This window comes from Lampetra fluviatilis, chromosome 50 (genome assembly GCF_964198595.1).
Source record: "Lampetra fluviatilis chromosome 50, kcLamFluv1.1, whole genome shotgun sequence".
Classification (NCBI taxonomy): domain Eukaryota; kingdom Metazoa; phylum Chordata; class Hyperoartia; order Petromyzontiformes; family Petromyzontidae; genus Lampetra; species Lampetra fluviatilis.
This window is the reverse complement of record NC_136324.1, coordinates 4,725,926-4,747,524: the sequence shown is the minus strand read 5'-3', so window position 1 is coordinate 4,747,524 and position 21,599 is coordinate 4,725,926. Positions and strand designations below refer to the sequence as shown.

The 21,599-nt window shown below is 53.7% G+C and overlaps 1 long non-coding RNA gene across 1 annotated transcript; it reads left to right on the top strand.

Moving 5' to 3' along the window:
- Positions 1–9,050: 9,050 nt before the first annotated feature.
- LOC144948567 (uncharacterized) lies at positions 9,051–17,906 on the top strand. The gene is made up of 3 exons (XR_013640177.1): positions 9,051–9,090; positions 14,430–14,669; positions 17,717–17,906. It is a non-coding gene; the product is annotated as an uncharacterized LOC144948567 (long non-coding RNA).
- The last annotated feature ends 3,693 nt before the right edge of the window (positions 17,907–21,599 follow it).

Below are 21,599 nucleotides of genomic sequence, written 5' to 3'. Positions count from 1 at the left end.
AGTGCAGTTTACCATAGAAGTCCAGTTAACCATGGAAGTCCAGTTTACCATAGAAGTCCAGTTAACCATGGAAGTCCAGTTAACCATGGAAGTCCAGTTCGCCATGGAAGTGCAGTTTACCATAGAAGTCCAGTTAACCATGGAAGTCCAGTTTACCATAGAAGTCCAGTTAACCATGGAAGTGCAGTTTACCATGGAAGTCCAGTTTACCATAGAAGTCCAGTTTACCATGGAAGTCCAGTTCACCACGGGCAGGGATCGGCAACCTGTGCGGCTCTTCGAGGACTGCTGGTTGGTGACAGTCATTTAGTCATGGATCACCGTCTCGCATTCAACACATCGCATTGAAATCGAGATTTTTATTTGTTTACATCCAATTTGAACAAGATCTCTTCTTGTAATTGTCGGTTTCCGACCCGCGGTTCTCACACAAATAAACAAACATAGGCACATACTCCATAGACATACTACATACATCTAAGGGGCCGTCCATAAATGACGTCACGCGATTTTGGACGATTTTTTACCCCTCCCCCCCCCCTTCGTCACACAGCGTCACAAAAAGTCAAGCCCCCCTCAAATTTGACGTCACATTGCTCTGCCCCCCCCCCCCAAATAAAACATGCTTCAAATCGCTTTAAACTATTCTCATTGTAGTACGTAATTAATGTGGCGCTGCACTCTGATGTTGTAGGAGAAACCATGTATTAAAAAGTATATTTAATCAAGTAGAACGTATTGCCTATATTAATTAAAGTTGCGCATTTTGATGTGACGTCACATACCTCAAACCCCCCCTCACCCCATCGTCACACATCGTCACAAATGTCTAACCCCCCCTAGGTGCGTGACGTCATTTATGGACGGCCCCTAACCACTCCTACAAAGAGAAAGATCCAGCGTAGAGCCTTTAACCGACTGCTAGGGCAAGTACTGTTAGCGAGCACCTATGAAAGGCCCGGCGTATGAGGGGGTGGGTGGCCAACACCACGCCTGGCCGCCTTTATTTCCTCACCAGGTATTAATTTGAGGCTGAGTCGACCTAGGGGAGGTCAACAACACGCCCGACCGCCTTTGTTTTCCGAGTGGCGATGTTTCCACACCGCACCAGGTACTCATTTGAGGCTGAGTCGACCTAGGGGAGGTCCAGGAACCGGTTCAAATAATCGTCACCGGCTCGCCGGGGTTGGTATGGCAGCGCGCTAACCACTATACCACCGCTCCCCACACAACATAAATACGCGTCCGCATATACAGCAACAATAACATTCGCAACTAAGTGGTGGCGACATCACCACGGCACTCGTGCCAGGCCAGGTGCACCTTGAGGTCGCGTGAAGTGTGCAAGGCTCGTTGGGACAGAAAGCAGGTGTTATGAGTTGACTTACAGATTACTGGCAGCCGGATGTTACTACCCATGCTACCCAACTGTGCCAACAAAGACAAAACTCTGCCAAAACACACACACACACACAGAGTTCAACACGCCGACACAAAGACAACGATCCTCTTCATAGTAGCGCCATACGAAGTCACCTGTATGAACGACTACATGTTCATACGGGTAGCCACCTGTGATGGATTCAGATGATCGTCACTGGTATTGGCCGTGAGCGGGAATCGAACCCGGGTCGCCAGGTTTGTAGCGCAGCGCGCTAACCGCTACACTACCGCCCCCCCCCCCCACACACACACACACAGACACACACACAGACACACGCACAGAGACACACACACACAGACACACACACAGAGACACACACACAGAGACACACAGACACAGACACACACACACAGAGACACACACACAAAGACACACACACACCGCTTGCGCGCCGCGGTGTTTGCTTTGGGCGCTCCTCCGAGCGTGGGAGACGGAACGGCCCCCACGCCCCGCTCCTCTGTGCGCTGATGCACTCAGCCCATTCACAGCCCCCCTCCACCCCCGCCCCCTCCACCCCGCCCCCCAAAACCCGCCCCCCCTCGACTTTCCGTGGCGCAATCACAGCCAAGTCCACGTTCTGTTTCACCAAGTTGAGAAGAGCTCTATAGATCAGCAAAGTAGAGTGTTAATCGCCAGTGAGTGAGTGGATGAGTGAGCAGGTGAACGGGTCATTGGTCGAGCCGGGCGATGGGCAGGTCGGTGAGTGAATGTGTCAAGTCGACTTTTTTATCAGCAGGTGATAACTCTTAGAGAGCAGGATAGGAGAGTGAATGAGCGAGTGAATGAGTCGGTAATTGATTGAGATGATGAGGGAGTGAGTTAAAGTTTCAAGTTCATACTTTCGGTAAAGTCACTTTACCGAAAGAACCAAAGAGTATGGATTCCTGCAGTCACGAAATCCTCAAATCAAGATTTTACAAGTTAATTTGTGTTAATCTGTTGCCCTGTGTAAATATCAGCACTTTGGAGACAAAGGCGGTCGGGCGTGAATCCGACCACACCACCCCTGAGTGTGCCGTGCCGGCCTTCATAGGCACAACTCGCAAACAGCACTTGACCCAACGGTTTGTCACAAGCTATACACTATAGGGGATCTTTGTCTTTGTGTGCGTATGCGTGTTGTGAGTGGTCGCGTGCTTGTTCAAAAAATACAAAGACCCCCCCGTATAGCCTTTAACAGACTGTTGGGGCAAGTGCTGATGTTTATATGCAGCACCAGCTACTCGTGTAAGGCTGGGGCGAACGCGGTGGAGGCCCAGGAACGGTTCATTGTTCGTGAGCGGAAATCGACCTCCGGTCGCCGGGTGCGTAAGTGCGGTGCGCTAACCGCTGCGCCACCGCTCCTCGAGTTAAATCGGAGCTCGTAAATCTCCCTCACTCACTCAGGGGAGCCGCAACCTTCAAGCAGCTCAGACAGAACGCGCAACGTATCATCATTACCGCCACCATCAACAATACCGGCCGTTCACCACGACGCCTGTGCCATGCTCGGTGCATTTTGAGGCCACGTGAAGTGTCACGAAACAGGCCCAGGTGCCATGGGTTGACTGAGTTGGCTGGCAGATCCACCAACTGTGCTCCCCGCAATCGTTATAACCACCTCGTCTGGTTTACAGCTTTGGCTATTTGGACTTTGCGTGTCTGTGGCCGAGTGGATTTTTCTCCGGGTCCTCCGGTCTCCCCGCCCCACCACACTTCGAATCAACGTCACGCGTTTAGAGTATTCGGCTACTGCTGTACATTTCCACACGATAGGCCACTTCGTTGAGCGATCATTTGCGAGAGCCGTGTCGCTTCTGAAAAAGAGCCGTGCGGCTCAGTGTGACCTTAACATAATAAAATACAATTCTCACGACGTTTCGTCCACAACGCAAGCAGCCGGATAGACAGCTGTCTTTCCGACAGACCTGTTCTTCTTCTGTTCTTCACCTGAGGACGGCTGCTTGCGTTGTGGCCGAAACGTCGTGAGAATTGTATTTTATTATGTTTTATTTTTATTATTTTATTATTTCCCTTCTACGTGACTTTACCGGAAGAACCAAGAAGATGAATCCCTGCAGTCACGAACGCTTTAAATCGAAATTTAAGGATTCAGTTTAATAGTTTAAAGTTACAGTTGTGAGCGTCGCTCCTCTGCCCTCCTCCGTCGTTGCTGGATGGCGACTGCCTCCAACTCCCTCGGCGGCGTCTCCTTCACGAACCTCCCTCCGCTGAGGGCGATCTTGACACCGCTGGTTGCCCGTCATGGGCCAGTCCACTCAGCTCCACGTCACCACCAAAGACGAGCCCCCCCCCCTCCCCCCGTATAGCCTCAACAACTGCTGGGGCAAGTGCCGTTCGCGAGACACATCACCACCATCACGAGTCTCGGGTTTGCGTTACGAGGGGGAGGGACGGGGGATGGGGGATTGGGGGTGGGGGCCCGGGGGGGGGGGGCGGCAGGGGATGTGGGGGGAGGGTCCCATTGTTAATTCACGGAGTTAAATTGATGTTCGCCACGCGACACCGGTGAACACGACATCGGACACCTGGAAAACAGAAGCGGCGACCCCCCCCCCCACTACTTGCCCGCCCCCCCACTACTTGCCCCCCCCCTTTCCCCCCGCCCGCTTTTCATTTGCACGAATGTTACAAGCCCTTCCACTCCAGTCAGTAAAGGGAGCCTCCCATCGATGTTTTTGTTCCGACAAAAACAAAAACTAATCGATAAAATTCCCAAGACAAAGACTCTATGAAGGCCGGCACGGCACACGAGGGGGGTGGGTGGCCAACACCACGCCGCCCGGCCGCCTTTGTCTCCCCAGTGGCGATGTTTACACGCCGCACCAGGTACTCATTTGAGGCTGAGTCGACCTAGGGGAAGTCCAGGACCGGTTCAAAAGAATCGTCACTGGTGTTGGGGCCGTGAGCGGGAATGGAACCCTGGTGGCCAGGTTCTTAGCGCAGCGCGCCAACCGCTCTACCACCGCTCCCCATACAACCCCCCACCCCCCATCCAACCCCCCACCCCCCATACAACCCCCCATCCAACCCCCCACCCATCTAAACACGCGCACAGACGCGTTGAGATATCTGGCTGGCACAGGCGAGCCCACACCCCCCCCCGTCGCCCTCCTCCCCATCCATCTCCACGGGTTGAAAACGGCTACCAGAAATGTTTGGCCAGCAGACAACAACGAACACAACACACGCACACACACAACAACAACAAAACAACTCATCACGTTCGTCAATAACACTGCGAGTGTGGCCTTCGAAGAGAAAATGAAAAAATGTGTCGGCGTTTCGGGAAATGAGCCTTCTTCACAGCACGTAAATGGAACGCGTCGTGTGCTTTGACGAAGGGCCATTAGCCCGAAACGTCGCCTTTTATTGGGCGCCGCGGTGGCGTGGCGACGTCATCTCCGTCGCCTGCAATGCAGGAGATCGTGGGTTCGATCCCGGACCCCCACTGACGATGCCTGTTGTTGTATATTTGGAGTCCCCATGTGCTGTAGGTCTACCCCGTGATGGTTGCGTGAAACTTCGTCCAGTGATCCTCCGCATTGAGAATCAACGCCCGCTTAGACGATCTTGGCTGATGCTATCAGCGCCCACGTGGGGGATGATGATGATGACGATGATGTTATCAGCCACTCTGATGATGAATTATCATCATCATCACACGTGACCAGGTCGTCTCTGAACCAGAGCCACTATCTCTATTAAAATATTAAAACAACATTGTTTTGATGTTGCCAGGTATACAGGCCCACTGAGCTATATAGCTATTTTGCAGAAGCGACCTGGCTTTCACAAAATGATAGCTCAACGTAGTGGCTTGCCACGTGCAAATGTGTAGCAACCAAATGCTCTGAACGCGTGCTTCTAAATGTGGAGGGGAAAAACCGGAGTACCCGGAGAAAAATCCACGCGACCACGGGGAGAGAGAGAGAGAGAGACACGAAAACTCAAAATATACAGCAGCAGGCGTCGGGGTCGGGATAGAGCCCACGACCTCCTGCATACCAGGCGAGGGAGTTAACATCTCACCACCGTGGCGTCCAATGGGATTTAGCCGGTACAATAAAACACCGTAGTTTATTTGTGCTTGTTGTTAACTGTGCTTGTGTGCCGCTGGAAACGCAGCAGCAGCGTAAACAACGACATCGCCACCGTAACCCACGGAATAATCCCGAGTTTGGCGGAAATAGACAACGACCTCTGTGCGGTGACGCGGCGCGCGTGTTTACACCGCGGAGCGATGTGCGCGTCACGACTCGTGTGCCGCTGTTGTTGTGGGGGTGAGGGGAGGGGCCGCGGGGGAGGGGAGAGGTGGGTGGGTGGAGGGGGGCACTGGACCGGTCCTATCTGGGTCTGAGAGGGAGAAATGCAGTCGCTGGGCAACATTCCTGAGCTGGTCACCTCCTCAGCGCTCCTCCCTCCCCTCCTCCTCCTACTCACATACCTCGCTCACCCATCGCTCACCCCTCTCCCTCACCACACTCACCCCCCCTCCCCTCCTCCTCCTACTCACATACCTCGCTCACCCCTCGCTCACCCCTCTCCCTCACCACACTCACCCCTCTCTCACACTCACCCCTCTCCCCTCCCACACTCACCCCTCTCCCTCACCACACTCACCCCTCTCACACGCTCACCCCTCTCCCTCACCACACTCACTCCTCTCCCCTCCTCCTCCTACTCACATACCTCGCTCAGCCCTCGCTCACCCCTCTCCCTCACCACACTCACCCCTCTACCTTCTCACACTCACCCCTCTCCCTCACCACACTCACCCCTCTCCCCTCTCACACTCACTCCTCGCTCACCCTCTCCCTCCCCACACTCACCCCTCTCCCTCACCACACTCACCCCTCTCCCTAACCACACTCACCCCTCTCCCTCACCACACTCATCCCTCTACCCTCCCACACTCACCCCTCTCCCTCCCAGACTCACCCCTTTCCCTCAACACACTCACCCCTCTCCCTCACCACACTCACCCCTCTCCCTCACCACACTCACCCCTCTCCCTAACCACACTCACCCCTCTCCCTCACCACACACATCCCTCTACCCTCCCACACTCACCCCTCTCCCTCACCACACTCACCCCTCTCCCTAACCACACTCACCCCCTCTCCCTCACCACACTCACCCCTCTACCCTCCCACACTCACCCCTATCCCTCACCACACTCACCCCTCTCCCTTACCACACTCACCCCTCTCAACTCACCACAATCACCCCTCTCCCTCACCACACTCACCCCTCTCCCTCACCACACTCACCCCTCTCCCTCACCACACTCACCCCTCTCCCTCACCACACTCACCCCTCTCCCTCACCACACTCACCCCTCTCCCTCACCCCTCTCCCTCACCACACTCACCCATCTCCCTCATCACACTCACCCCTCTCCCTCCCACACTCACCCCTCTCCCTCACCCCTCTCCCTCGCCACACTCACCCCTCACCCCACTCACCCCTCTCCCTCACACACCCACCCTCCCCTTCCTCCTCTCAACCCTCTCCCTCACCACACTCACCCCTCTCACACGCTCACCCCTCTCCCTCACCACACTCACTCCTCTCCCCTCCTCCTCCTACTCACATACCTCGCTCAGCCCTCGCTCACCCCTCTCCCTCACCACACTCACCCCTCTACCTTCTCACACTCACCCCTCTCCCTCACCACACTCACCCCTCTCCCCTCTCACACTCACCCCTCGCTCACCCTCTCCCTCCCCACACTCACCCCTCTCCCTCACCACACTCACCCCTCTCCCTAACCACACTCACCCCTCTCCCTCACCACACTCATCCCTCTACCCTCCTACACTCACCCTTCTCCCTCCCAGACTCACCCCTTTCCCTCAACACACTCACCCCTCTCCCTCACCACACTCACCCCTCTCCCTCACCACACTCACCCCTCTCCCTAACCACACTCACCCCTCTCCCTCACCACACACATCCCTCTACCCTCCCACACTCACCCCTCTCCCTCACCACACTCACCCCTCTCCCTAACCACACTCACCCCTCTCCCTCACCACACTCACCCTTCTACCCTCCCACACTCACCCCTATCCCTCACCACACTCACCCCTCTCCCTTACCACACTCACCCCTCTCAACTCACCACAATCACCCCTCTCCCTCACCACACTCACCCCTCTCCCTCACCACACTCACCCCTCTCCCTCACCACACTCACCCCTCTCCCTCACCACACTCACCCCTCTCCCTCACCACACTCACCCCTCTCCCTCACCCCTCTCCCTCACCACACTCACCCATCTCCCTCACCACACTCACCCCTCTCCCTCCCACACTCACCCCTCTCCCTCACCCCTCTCCCTCGCCACACTCACCCCTCACCCCACTCACCCCTCTCCCTCACACACCCACCCTCCCCTTCCTCCTCTCAACCCTCTCCCTCACCACACTCACCCCTCTCACACGCTCACCCCTCTCCCTCACCACACTCACTCCTCTCCCCTCCTCCTCCTACTCACATACCTCGCTCAGCCCTCGCTCACCCCTCTCCCTCACCACACTCACCCCTCTACCTTCTCACACTCACCCCTCTCCCTCACCACACTCACCCCTCTCCCCTCTCACACTCACCCCTCGCTCACCCTCTCCCTCCCCACACTCACCCCTCTCCCTCACCACACTCACCCCTCTCCCTAACCACACTCACCCCTCTCCCTCACCACACTCATCCCTCTACCCTCCTACACTCACCCTTCTCCCTCCCAGACTCACCCCTTTCCCTCAACACACTCACCCCTCTCCCTCACCACACTCACCCCTCTCCCTCACCACACTCACCCCTCTCCCTAACCACACTCACCCCTCTCCCTCACCACACACATCCCTCTACCCTCCCACACTCACCCCTCTCCCTCACCACACTCACCCCTCTCCCTAACCACACTCACCCCTCTCCCTCACCACACTCACCCTTCTACCCTCCCACACTCACCCCAATCCCTCACCACACTCACCCCTCTCCCTTACCACACTCACCCCTCTCAACTCACCACAATCACCCCTCTCCCTCACCACACTCACCCCTCTCCCTCACCACACTCACCCCTCTCCCTCACCACACTCACCCATCTCCCTCACCACACTCACCCCTCTCAACTCACCACAATCACCCCTCTCCCTCACCACACTCACCCATCTCCCTCACCACACTCACCCCTCTCCCTCCCACACTCACCCCTCTCCCTCACCCCTCTCCCTCGCCACACTCACCCCTCTCCCTCACCCCACTCACCCCTCTCCCTCACACACCCACCCTCCCCTTCCTCCTCTCACCCCCTCTCGCCATCGTCGGCATCAATCATCGGACCACGATCGATCCACTGCTGGACCGAAGACCTCCTTCCCCCATCGCGTCGCCGCTTCTCTCGCGGCCACGTGACTCCCCCCCCCCACACTCCACCCCACGTTGGACCGTCGCTCCGTCTTTAGTCTCGACCGACGGCCGTCTTGGACGTGGCGTCACGTTTGCGATGGAATTCGAGTGAATTGGGGAAAAACGCGACGATCGATTGCCGCTAGCCCATCGCTCGCCTCGACTCTACCCATGACGAGGGGCGTTTGCGGTCGGGATTTAAAACCAATTTCCTTCGGACTGCTACTTTGTATGTTTAGTTTGTTGTCTGTATACCCCAACCCCGAACCCCCCGCATCTCCGATTAGCATGGTGAGTCACGTACGGTGCTGCGAGAGGAGTTCAATACGCAACACAACAGAGCCGAGACCGGGTTTTGTTTTTGTTACCGAGCCCAGCGATTTTTACCAGAGGGTGTTCAGAGCGGCTTATTTGGTGATGAGAGTCCGCCTTGGCCAGTAGTGCGCTACGTGAAGAAGGCCCATTGCTCGGAACGTCACCCAGTGTGATTTTTTTTTGTTTGTTATTGTGAAGGACGCATTGCTATTGCCGAATGTAACGAGTTTGTGTTGTTGTTTACTATTATTTAAAATGGGTGCTTGCAAACACGCCGGAGGGGTGGGGGGAGGGAGGAACGGGGTGGGGGGAGGAACGGGGTGGGGGGAGCAGTTGGGGGGGGGGGGGGGTGGGAGAGGGGTGGGGGGGGGAGTAGTGGGGAGAAGTGGGATGGGGGGAGTGTTGGAGTGGGGGAGGAGTGGGGTGGGGAGAGTAGTGGGGTGGGGGGGGGCAGTAGTGGGGGGGGGGATCGGGGAGTGGGGGGGGCATAGTAGGTCGGGGGGGGGGGTAATGGGGGGGGATAATGGGGGGGGGGGGGTAGTGGGGGGGGTAGTGGGGAGAGGAGTGGGGAGGGGTGGTTTGGGGTAACACGAGAATCAGTACGCGGGTTCTTTGTGTAAGAAGCACCCACCACCATCATCTTTTCACCTGACCCACAAGCTCAAAACGGCAAACGGCCAGCAACAAACAGCACTCATACCGACGTTGCAATAGATGAGTGCAACATGTTTGTTCATTTGAGCGAGGTTATTACGATTATTATTATTCTTGAGAACTTGGGGACTAGGAGACGTTGATGGGGGGAGGGAATTCCAGAGTGGAGCAGTGGGAGGCATTCAGTTTCAATTTCATTCATTAGGTATAGCCCTGTGAGCCATTCGGCTCTTGAATCGGGTGCAATCGCAACAAACAAGAAACAAAAACATGAACAAGAAAACATCTTAAAGTGACTATGCGCAAACAGAAAAATCCTGGAAAAAACTGCAAAGTCTTCCAGAAAAAAAGCACCGTACACCAACGCTGTGCAAAAATCCCAGTGGGATGCAAGTCAAACAACAACAACAACAACCACAAGACAACCACAAGGCAAGAAGCAGAGAGAGTGGAGTGAGGTGACGTGCGGTGTAGTGAGTTGAGTGAGTGAGGTAGTGAGTGGCTGAGAAGGTGAGTGAGTCAAGTTGGTGGTTGACACAGTGTGGATGAAATGAAACAATCGCTTTCGCGTAGACCGAGATCAAGGGGCTGACGTTCACACCGCTGTAGTAGCGATAGAAGAGTGACAAGGAGCGGGCTGATGCGTGCTGAGCGAGTGAACTGGAGCGTGAATCGTGTGGAAGATCTAGGGAGCTAAGCAGGTTGGAGCCTGGTTCACCCTTGGGTAGGCAACCACAGCAATGGGCTGTGCTAGCACCAGACGGCACCCCCACACAGCCACTAGTGGCCGCTACATTGGCCACAGTGTTAAGCATACGATCTGTTATTCCTTTAACGTCAACGCGACCACAAAACCGTGAGGACGAATCGAAGTTGCCCCACGAACCCGGCCACCCGAGTTCGATCCCTGCTCGCCGGGCAACATCCGGTACGAACATCCGACTCCGTGCACGTCGCGGTGTGTAAATATCGTGCACTGGGGAGACAAAGGCGGCCGCGGGCGGCGTGGTTCTGACCCATACACCGCTCCCCTCGCATGTCGTGGCGGCCTTCATAGGCGCTCCACAACAGCACTTGCCCCAACAGCCTGCTAGAGCCTATACGGGGAGGAGGGGGGGCTTTGTCTGTGCCACACCGCCCACGTATTTTATGTTGTCGCTATCTTTGCTTCGTCTTGAATTGAAATTAATGGAATCCGGTTTGGGGGATGGGGTTGAGGGGGGGGGGTGACGGGGGAGGGGTGAGGGGGAGGGGTGAGGGGGAGGGGGGAGGGGTGAGGGGGGAGGGGTGAGGGGGGAGGGGTGAGGGGGAGGGGTGAGGGGGAGGGGTGAGGGGGAGGGGTGAGGGGGAGGGGGGAGGGGGAAGGGGGAGGGGTGAGAGGGGATTCCAGGCCTTTGTACGATACCTGCTGGCGGTGAAGACCGGCTGTACCGGTCCAACGGTGACCGGCCGGTTGAGTCTGTGAAGAGTGCTGAGTACACGATGGGGGGCGGGGGGTGGGGGAGGGGGGGGCGGGGGGAATGAGGGGGGTGGAGGGGAGGGGGGCTGGGGGGATGATAGGGTTGGGGCCATGATGACGACACTCAACACAATCAACGTACACGCTAACAATGTCCTGAACGTTCTCAACACAAAAAAAAACAAAAAGCACTAGGCACATTCGTAAAAAAAACAAAACACTGTGGCCCTAAAAGTTTAATGAACATGTTATCTTATATATATGTGTATGTAATGGGCGACGTTTCAGGCAGATAAGTATCGCTTCTTAGCCCCAGTTTGCCGCTTTAACGAAAACAGCAGCAGAATTTCACTAAATTATTGGTTCTTCTTCTTTCCCTGGGGTGCATCTCACACCTGGGGGGGGTGCGAGATGCCCTTGCTGGGGTTAGTGAGACATGGCCAGATTTTTATTTAGACGCTAAATCATCGAAAACACAAATTAAGCACGGGCACTTAAGTAACAAATTACCTTGTTCAATCAAACCCGACGCACCTCTTAACATCACACATTTGCCGTGACGACTGAGAATCAAAGGGGGTGCAAGGCTGCAGTGAAGTTTATCAACCGCTTCGCTAGAGAATAGTGGAGTGATCTTCTTGGTTCTTTCGGTAAAGTCACGTAGAAGGGAAATAATAAAAATAAAACATAATAATATAATTCTCACGACGTTTCGGCCACAACGCAAGCAGCCGTCCTCAGGTGAAGAACAGGTATGTCGGAAACACAGCGTCTGAATGACGCAGAACAGGTCTGTCGGAAAGACAGCGTCTGAATGACGCTGTCTTCCCGACAGACCTGTTCTTCACCCGAGGACGGCTGCTTGCGTTGTGGCCGAAACGTCGTGAGAATTATTTTATTATGTTTTATTTTATTTATTTTATTATTTCCCCTTCTACGTGACTTTACCGAAAGAACCAAGAAGATGAATCCCTGCAGCAGTCACGAAAGCTTTAAATCCCAAAATAGTGGAGTGGTTAGGGGGCTGAGAGCCCATGCACGCGTTACTCAACGCGTCTCTCTGAGTGACGCTTCCGATGCCTGCGCGTGCGTCGTGGTGAGCGCACTGTGCCACTGAACACTCCGTGACTCGAGTTCCATTCCCGCTCGCAGCCAACCCATCGGTGACGCACATCTGAACCGGTTCTGAGTTACAGGAGCTGGTGCGGTGGCGAAAACAACATCAGCATTGCGGGGAGACAAAGGCGGCCGGGCCGCGGCGTTGACTAGCCCACAATCACGTGTGCCTCGCCGGCCTTTCGTAGGTGCTGCTCGCCAACAGCACTTGCCCCTGCAGCCTGTTAAAGGCTATTCGGGCGATCTTTGTCGTTATCTTCGAATGTACTGACACGCATGAGCATGTGGGTCATATTGTTTAAAGGCCTGTACAAATATGAAAGGTGTATTTTATCGGAGGCATATACGTGTGCCGGAATTGGAACACGTGTGTGCGTGTGTACGTACATGTGTGTGTGGGGGGCAATATTTAAATCGTTCTTGGGCACTCGCCTACGTCTACTCGGCCTCAAATGAGTAACTGGTGCGGTGCGTAAACTTCGCCACTCGGGAGACGAAGGCGCTTTTGGGTAAGTGTTGTTAGCGAGCACCTATGAAAGCTCTCACGGCACACGAGGGGGTGGGTGGCCAGCACCACGCCCGGCCGCTTTTGCCTCCCTCGTGGCAAATGCGGCCGGGCGTGGTGCTGGCCACCCACCCCCTCGTGTGCTATGCCGGCCTTCATAGGTACTCTTTGCCCCTCGTTAAGGCTACACGGGGAATCTTTGTCTCTGCGTGGTGTGGTGAAAGGTGGGTAACTCCCATCGTTTTCCAACACGCCTGGGCCAACGTCAAAGAGCCGACCAAAAATATCCTCACCTCCAGGAGCTCTTTCTCGTCAGGGCCCCGACCCATCTACCAGCAGGGCCGTGTGCAGGGAAGTTGCAGGGCTGCGACTCTCCAGTGCCGCCTCTGCCTTCTACCCAGCGTCACAGCGCCGCCGTGTGGCTGCTGCTGCTACTGCTGGTGGTGGTGACACCGAGAAGTGGAGGCTATGCGGGACGCGGTCGTTAGGCGCCGTGCCGGCCTTTATAGGTGCTCGCTGACAGCACTTGCCCCAACAGCCTGCTAAAGGCTCTACGGGGGATCTTTGTCTTTGGTGATGGGGCGTGGGGGCAGAGGGAGGGATGTGATGGGGGTAGAGAGTTTGGAGAGAGTGGCTTTAGACGGCAGCAGCCGAAGGTGTCTGTGTGTGTGTGTGTTTTGATGGAATTCGATTAATCGTCAGCGGCGGTCATGTTCAATCCTCTGCTAGATGAAGCCCTCCAATCCGCGTGTTGATGTCTCTTTCGATTAATTAGCAGTCGTTGTGTACGTAGCGGCCGCTGGCGGCTGCGGGAAGTCACAAACATCCGTTTTGTGAATCCACTGCTGATGGAGGACTTCGCGCGAGGATGTTTGACCATAAATGACGTCACGCACCTAGGGGGGGGGGGTCAGACATTCGTGACGATGTGTGACGAGGGGGGGGGGGAGTTGAGAAATGTGACGTCACATCAAAGTGCGCAACTTTAAATAAATATCAAATTGTTATAACAACACTAATTGTTATAACAACACTCCTACAACATCAAAGTGCAGCGCCACATTAAATACGCACTACAATGACAATAGTTTAAAACGATTTGAAGCATGTTTTATTTTCAAAATGGAAATATTGTTTTGGGGGGGGGGGGCAGAGCTTTGTGACGTCATATTTGAGGGCGGGTCTGACTTTTTGTGGGGGGGGGGTCAAAATCCTCCAAAATCGCGTGACGTAATTTATGGACGGCCCCTTACCCAGTCAGCGGAACGTACGTGGGTGGTGGGGGGGGCGAAGGGGGTGCCTTGCCCCCCCCTAACACCGCCCTCAGTGATGGCCAAAGCTACGAGTTGAGTCCCCCTTGATAACCACCGTGAGATATTATTTTTCAACAACAGCGTCAAATAACAAAACACTTCTCTAAAACGTGCTGTAAATGTCTTCGTTTTAATGAAATGCTTTCACGCAGAACCTCGTTTCTGTGGTATGTATTCCATTAGATTACGCGTCAATTGTATTGCAGAGAGGCACCACGAACCTGTCGTGGGCTGCATTTGGCGAAGACGGAGCGCCCCCACAGCCTTAAATGTTGGAGACCGTGAACACCACGATGTGGGGGGGGGGGGGCCCATCCTGACCGCTTACCGCACCCCCTAAGCTGAAAATGTCCCATGACTACACTACTGCATCGTCGCCTTTCGTTCAGCGGCGATCTGGGTTGCATCAAAACGCTCAACACATCCGTCAATGACAACACTGCGTGGTGAGTTGCCTTCAGCAGAGAGACGTATATAATCGTCGACGGTTCGGGCAATGACCCTTCTTCAGGTCACAGCACTGTAATGGAAAGTCGAGGTGGTCTCCACCGCTCGCAGTGACGGACTGGGCAGCCGCCAGAGGGCAACGGCGCGTCATCAGCAGCTTCATTATCATCATCAACACAAGCATCATCAGCATCATCATCAACATCAACACGAGCATCATCAGCATAATCAGCATTATCATCCACACGAGCATCATCAGCATCATCAGCATCAACACAAGCATCATCAACACAAGCATCATCAGCATCATCAGCATCATCATCAACACGGGCATCATCATCATCAACACAAGCATCATCATCATCATCAACACAAGCATCAGCATCATCATCAACACAAGCATCATCAGCATCATTAACACAAGCATCAGCATCATCATCATCATCAACACAAGCATCATCAGCATCATTAACACAAGCATCAGCATCATCATCAACACAAGCATCAGCATCATCATCATCATCAACACAAGCATCATCATCATCAACACAAGCATCATCAGCATCATCATCAACACAAGCATCAGCATCATCATCAACACAAGCGTCATCATCAACACAAGCATCATCGGCATCATCAGCATCATCAACACAAGCATCATCAGCATCATCAACACAAGCATCATCAACACAAGCATCATCAGCATGATCAATACAAGCATCATCAGCATCATCAACACAAGCATCATCAACACAAGCATCATCAGCATCATCAACACAAGCATCAGCATCATCATCAACACAAGCATCATCAACACAAGCATCATCAGCATCATCAACACAAGCATCATCATCAACACAAGCATCAGCATCATCATCAACACAAGCATCATCAGCATCATCAACACAAGCATCAGCATCATCATCAACACAAGCATCATCAACACAAGCATCATCAGCATCATCAACACAAGCATCATCAACACAAGCATCATCATCAACACAAGCATCATCAGCATCATCAACACAAGCATCATCAGCATCATCATCAACACAAGCATCATCAGCATCATCATCAACACAAGCATCATCAGCATCATCATCATCAACATAAGCATCATCGGCATCATCAACACAAGCATCATCAACACGAGCATCATCATCAACACAAGCATCATCAGCATCATCAACACAAGCATCATCAGCATCATCATCAACATAAGCATCATCAGCATCATCAACACAAGCATCATCAGCATCATCATCAACATTAGCATCATCAGCATCATCAACATGGGCATCATCATCAACACAAGCATCAGCATCATCATCAACACAAGCATCATCGGCATCATCAGCATCATCAACAAAAGCATCATCAGCATCATCATCATCATCAACACAAGCATTATCAGCATCATCATCATCAGCATCATCACCATCAACACAAGCATCATCATCAGCATTAGCAACAGCACCATCATCAGAAGCAGAATTAGGAGCATCATGCATCACCATCATCACCATCATCAGCGTCGTCAAACTAATGTTGATCATCATCATTGCCATCATCACCACCATCATCAACAGTATTCATTAATCACAGCTCGCAGCCCCACTCCCTACAACACCTGGCAAGTCCTGGTAGTGGTTGTTACCCACCCACTCACCCACCCACTCACTCACCCACCCACCCACTCACTCACCCACCCACTCACTCACTCACCCACCCACTCCTCCACTCACCCACCAAACCACACACTCACCCACCCACTCATCCACCAAACCACTCATCCACTCACCCGACTACTCACCAAACAACCCACTCATCCATCCACCCACTCATCCCACCAAAGCAGTCACCCACCCACTCATCCACTCACCCACCCACCCACTCACCCACCAAACCGCTCAACCACTCACACACCCGTTCACCCACTCACTCATCCACCCACACACCCACTCACCCACCCGCTCACCCGCACATCCACCCACCCACTCACCCACCAACCCATCCTCACACTCCCTTACCAGGTTTAAAACCCGATGAGCTTCCGAGGTCTCGGGAGATTCGGCGCGTTCGGGGTGATTGGGTCTTAGTCTGGATGCCTATCGCGTTCTGCGGCGCCGATCGATGCCGGCACGGGTCAATGTCAGACACGGGATTCTCATCACGGGAGAGAGATTAACGCGGTCCGCTCTTTAACAGCGAGGCCGCGGAGGCCACCCAGCGACAGTTCGATACCCGTAGCTGGAAAACAAAAAGAAAAACAGAAAAAACAACAACAACTGAGTAATGTTGAGACAGAGAGAGAGAGAGACAAGAAAAAACCCCATATAGCCTGAATAAACTGTTGGGGCAAGTGCTGTTAGCGAGCACCTATGAAGGCCGTAACGGCACACGAGGGGGTGGGTGATCAGCTCCGATGTTTACTACTCACCGCACCAGGTACTCATTTGAGGCCGAGTCGACCTAGGGGATGCCCACGACAGCTCTAAGATCATCGACACCGATGTCGGCGGTGGTCGTGAGCAGCAGGTATCGAGCTCTGGTCTCCGGGTTGGTAGCGCGGCCCGCTCAACCGCTGCGCCACCGCTCCCTCCCCACGGTACACAATGCAGACAACGCGAGTCTCGTGTCAACACAAGTCACAACATCGGCGTCTGTGAACGCTATTCATTTGCACCCGTCGGAATATATAACTAGAAAAAAATCTCATTCCGTTCGAAGCGGATTCGTGGTCCAGCGATTTCCCGAGTAATTGCCGCTGTGTTCCCCGCACCCACCCCGTGCCATGCCCGTGACACGGAAATGTCAATTAGATTCAATAGAAAATAAATAATAATAATAATAATCACGACGGCACTATGTATGTATGTATGCCACTGTTGCTTTTTTAACCGCTGTAGCCAAAAACTCCGTGCCATGGGGGTTGCCTTGCTACCGTTGTTGATTTGTTTTCGTCTTCAACATTTCACGGATGGATGAGGAGTGCGCATCGGGCCTGGTGATGATGATGATGTTGTTGTTCTGATGGTTCCACCAGGCACTGATCCTTCGAAGAGGAGGATCGCAATAAGCCGGGAGGAGGCGCGATGATGTTTAGGACTCGAAGGAGGAGCTGTTCATTCTCGACCCCGTGGCGTCCCGGACCTCGGTGAGACTTTAGGATGGTGACAGCAGTAGCAGTAGCAGCGCGATGCCAGCAAAAGCGATGTTCCAGAGATATTAAAAAATTAACCCGTAAAAACAAAGTCTTTCACTATAAATCCTTTATATGCGTGGCGGCTAGAGTCCTCTCGTCCTCTGGCTTGAGATGGCTGCCACCTATGGGTCAGATGAATGGCTGCCACCATTAAGCAATTGGTAATTAAATATAATTTATTTTTTCCTAAAAAGTTTAAAATTTTGGAAAAAAAAATTCACAAAAATACATTGTCACGCACAACGAGTCTGTGTGCAAAATGTCAGCTCGATTGGATCACGGGAAGTGGGTTTAAAAACGACCGAAAGATTTGCACGGTCGTAAGCGCGCAAGCAAGCAAGCAAGTGAACTTAATATAAAGGATTTAAAAAGCTGACGGTTGCCACAAATATAATCTGTGACCTGGACTCGATTCCCGACCACGGCTATCATCAGTGGCGACCGATACCTTATCCGGTCGTGGGTCCCCTAGGCTTGGGAGGAAGGGGGTAGTGGGGTAGTTCGTAGTGGGGGGGGGGGGGGGTAGAGGGGGAATGGGGAGGGGAGAATGGGAGAGGGGTGGGGGGGCGCCTCTCACGTGGTTCGATCCATCATGCGCTCGGCCGTTGCACTGCTGAGCCTAGGGGACACGGAGAGATCTTAACTGAGACCCGATTCCCATTCATCACCCAGGACCAGGCAGCCTGGACACCACCACCGCCACTAATTAATTAACCAATCAATCAATCAAGCACTGAGCCAATCGTTGCGTCCATCAGTTTGAGCACGAAACGATGGATTGGATTGGGTATTCGCTCATGCGTCCATTATAGCCACGAGACATCCCGGGTTTGGCCACGAAACGTCCCATGTTTGGCAGTGAAACGTCCCAGGTTGGCGATTCCCTCCCCCTTCTCCCCAACTCATCCCGAAGCGTTTGGGATGAGTTGGAGAGAATTCATTATTTGTTCGCCCTGTTCGTGAAACAGTATAATAACTCATAATCAACGTTTTTGGGTTTAGATCGCGTTATTTATAAATGTGTCGTAACCCTCCACCACGGCCAATCAGTAAAAAAAGTGTCACGTTGACAAAAGACAAATAGTTCACTGCTTTAGCCCACCGGTCTGTTGAAGCGTGAAACCACAACATTTACAATTTGAGTACGACGTTTCGCTGGTAATGGCATCCAGCATCATCGGGCTCTCCAATGTCTCCCGTTATTCACCCACCGCTGCCCAACCAACACAACAACACAACAGCAAAGGTTCTCCCGTATAGCCTGTTCGGGCGAGTGCTGTTCGCGAGCACCTATAAATTCCGGCACGGCACACGAGGGGGTGGGTGGGCCAGCACCACGCCCGGCCGCCTTTGTCTCCCTAGTGACGATGCTTACACATCGCACAAGGTATTTATTTGAGGCTGAGTCGACCTAGGGGAGGGGCCTGGGACCGGTTCAGATAATCGCCACTGGTGTTCGCCGTGAGCAGGAATCGAACTCGGGTCGGCAGGTTCATAGCGCAGCGCGCTAACCGCTACACTACAGCTCCCCACCTACACACACGCACACACCTACATCATGATACCTTCTTTGCCAGTACCAGATTATAATAATAGTTTTTTCCCCCCTTTTTTTCTGGCAACACAACTGAAACCTTTTTACGAGGAATCATGTTTACATTAACCACAATACATGCAAACAAAAAACACACTCATAATGTGTGCATTGTCCTTGAAATTGATTGGTCCACACCAGAGACAGCTTTCCTTAGAGCCCAGTCTCACACGGTGTTCGATCAGATGACGCCAAAAGGCGCACAACTCAAAGACAACGCACTGTCAGAGTAACGAGGGCTCGGTGTAAGCATTTAAATCACGAGACCTCCTCTGCCGTGTTACCAAATTATATTTAAAAAAAGGTTTCAGTTTTGTTGCCAGGAAAAGGGGGGAAAAAACTATTATTACGCACGGACCTTCTTGACACGCGGTCTGCCCCACTGGGTCACCACGTGAGCCGCCGGGTTTATCCACCCACCGCGTTGTGGCACGCGGACGCGCCCCCGCCGGAGCCTCTTATCGGGCGGAGCGCCACTCGCGCTCATCATCCGTCACTGCCGCGGACGAATCGCTCAGCGGCGCAAAATCGATTCCAGTTTCATTAATCAGTGGCGCGCGAGACGGAGCAGGCACCGGGGCGTGTGGGGGCGGGCGGTGTGGAGGAGGAGGAGGTGTGGAGGAGGTACGGGGATTAGGAGGAGGTTTTGAGAATGAGGAGGTACAGGGAGGTGGGGGGGGGAGTATGCAGAGGTATGGGGAGGTACGGGGGGAGTAGATCCACGGAGGAGGCAGTGAGACAGGGAATGAGTGAGCGAGAGAGTGAGCGAGAGAGTGAGCGAGAGAGTGAGCGAGAGAGTGAGCGAGAGAGTGAGCGAGAGGTGGGGGTTTTACATAAAGCAAAGTTATTAAAAAAAATAAATTACGAAATGATGAACGAAGTAAAGTGCCGACTACACCGAGCATCTTCTTGTTTCCACTGATCGTAAAAAAATAGGAGGACAAGAAGAGAAGGGATAGGAGGTGGGGGGAAGCGAGTGAGGGAAGGTTAAGGAAGGAAGGAGACAGGGAGGGAGGGAGAAGGAAGAGAGCGCGAGAAGGAAGGAGGGAGTGAGGATGGGGGTGAACAGGTCGCAGTGCCAGCCTCTCGATTCAATAACTAGCGCACAACTCAATTCAATAGCACAGCGGAATACAGACGTTGTGTAATGAGGCCCCCATTCGTCACCACCCACCCCACCGGCTTTAATCAGCTCATGTGTAATAATAAATAAATGAACACACCCAGCAGTGAATTGACAGACAGCTGTCAGTAGTTATTTTTTTTAGAACTGATTTAAAGGCCATTGACTAATATAATAATGAGTTCGACTCGCGTGGGGAGAGCGACTTAGAGGCGGAGGAATCACAGAGCTCCGATTAGCACGGTTAGCGACGTACGGTGCGAAAGAAGTGCAACATACATACAGACAAACGAGCGGGAAAGAAGCAGCAATCACGCAGCAGGGAGCTGGCGCAACCAACGATTGCCCAAGTTCTGCGGACCTCTATATGTTAAGGTGTTATCGGCCAATTAGTGAGCGCAGGTGTGTATTTACACGTAGGAGGAAAACGGAGCACCCGGAGAAACCCCCCACCACGCGTGCAAGCGAGGGCGCAACACTCAATCCCTTTACAGATGGAACCAGGTGGAGTCCACATTTCGCTGTACCGCCCTTCCCGGACAAAGCCCAGGGCACGGCTCCTCCTCGACGCCAACGAGAAACAAGTTGCACAACAGCATCATCCGTGTGTGTGGTGATCCACCATCCCTCGCTGCTGCTCCCTCCACAGCGATGGATCACAAGCCACGTGCAGCGTAGCCACCACCGTCCGTCGATATCCACCCCTTCCCTCCCAACCCCCCAAAGCCCCCACCTGCCCACCACCCCCCCCACCCACCACCACCACCACCACTCCCCCACCCCTATCCCTCACTCGGCTTTTAGAACCAATAATGGCCTCAGCGAGACACGGGGAGATTGGCGCGGCCAGACGCGAAAGGGTCCAGGAACCGCGCTTACGGGAGCCTCAATTTGCGAAGAGAAAATTGCGCGGCGGCCCTGCGGGGGATGGTGGGGAGGGGGAGAGTTAGGGGACTGGGGGTGGGGGGGGATGTGATGATGGAGGGGGGGGGGTGAGGCAGGGGTTA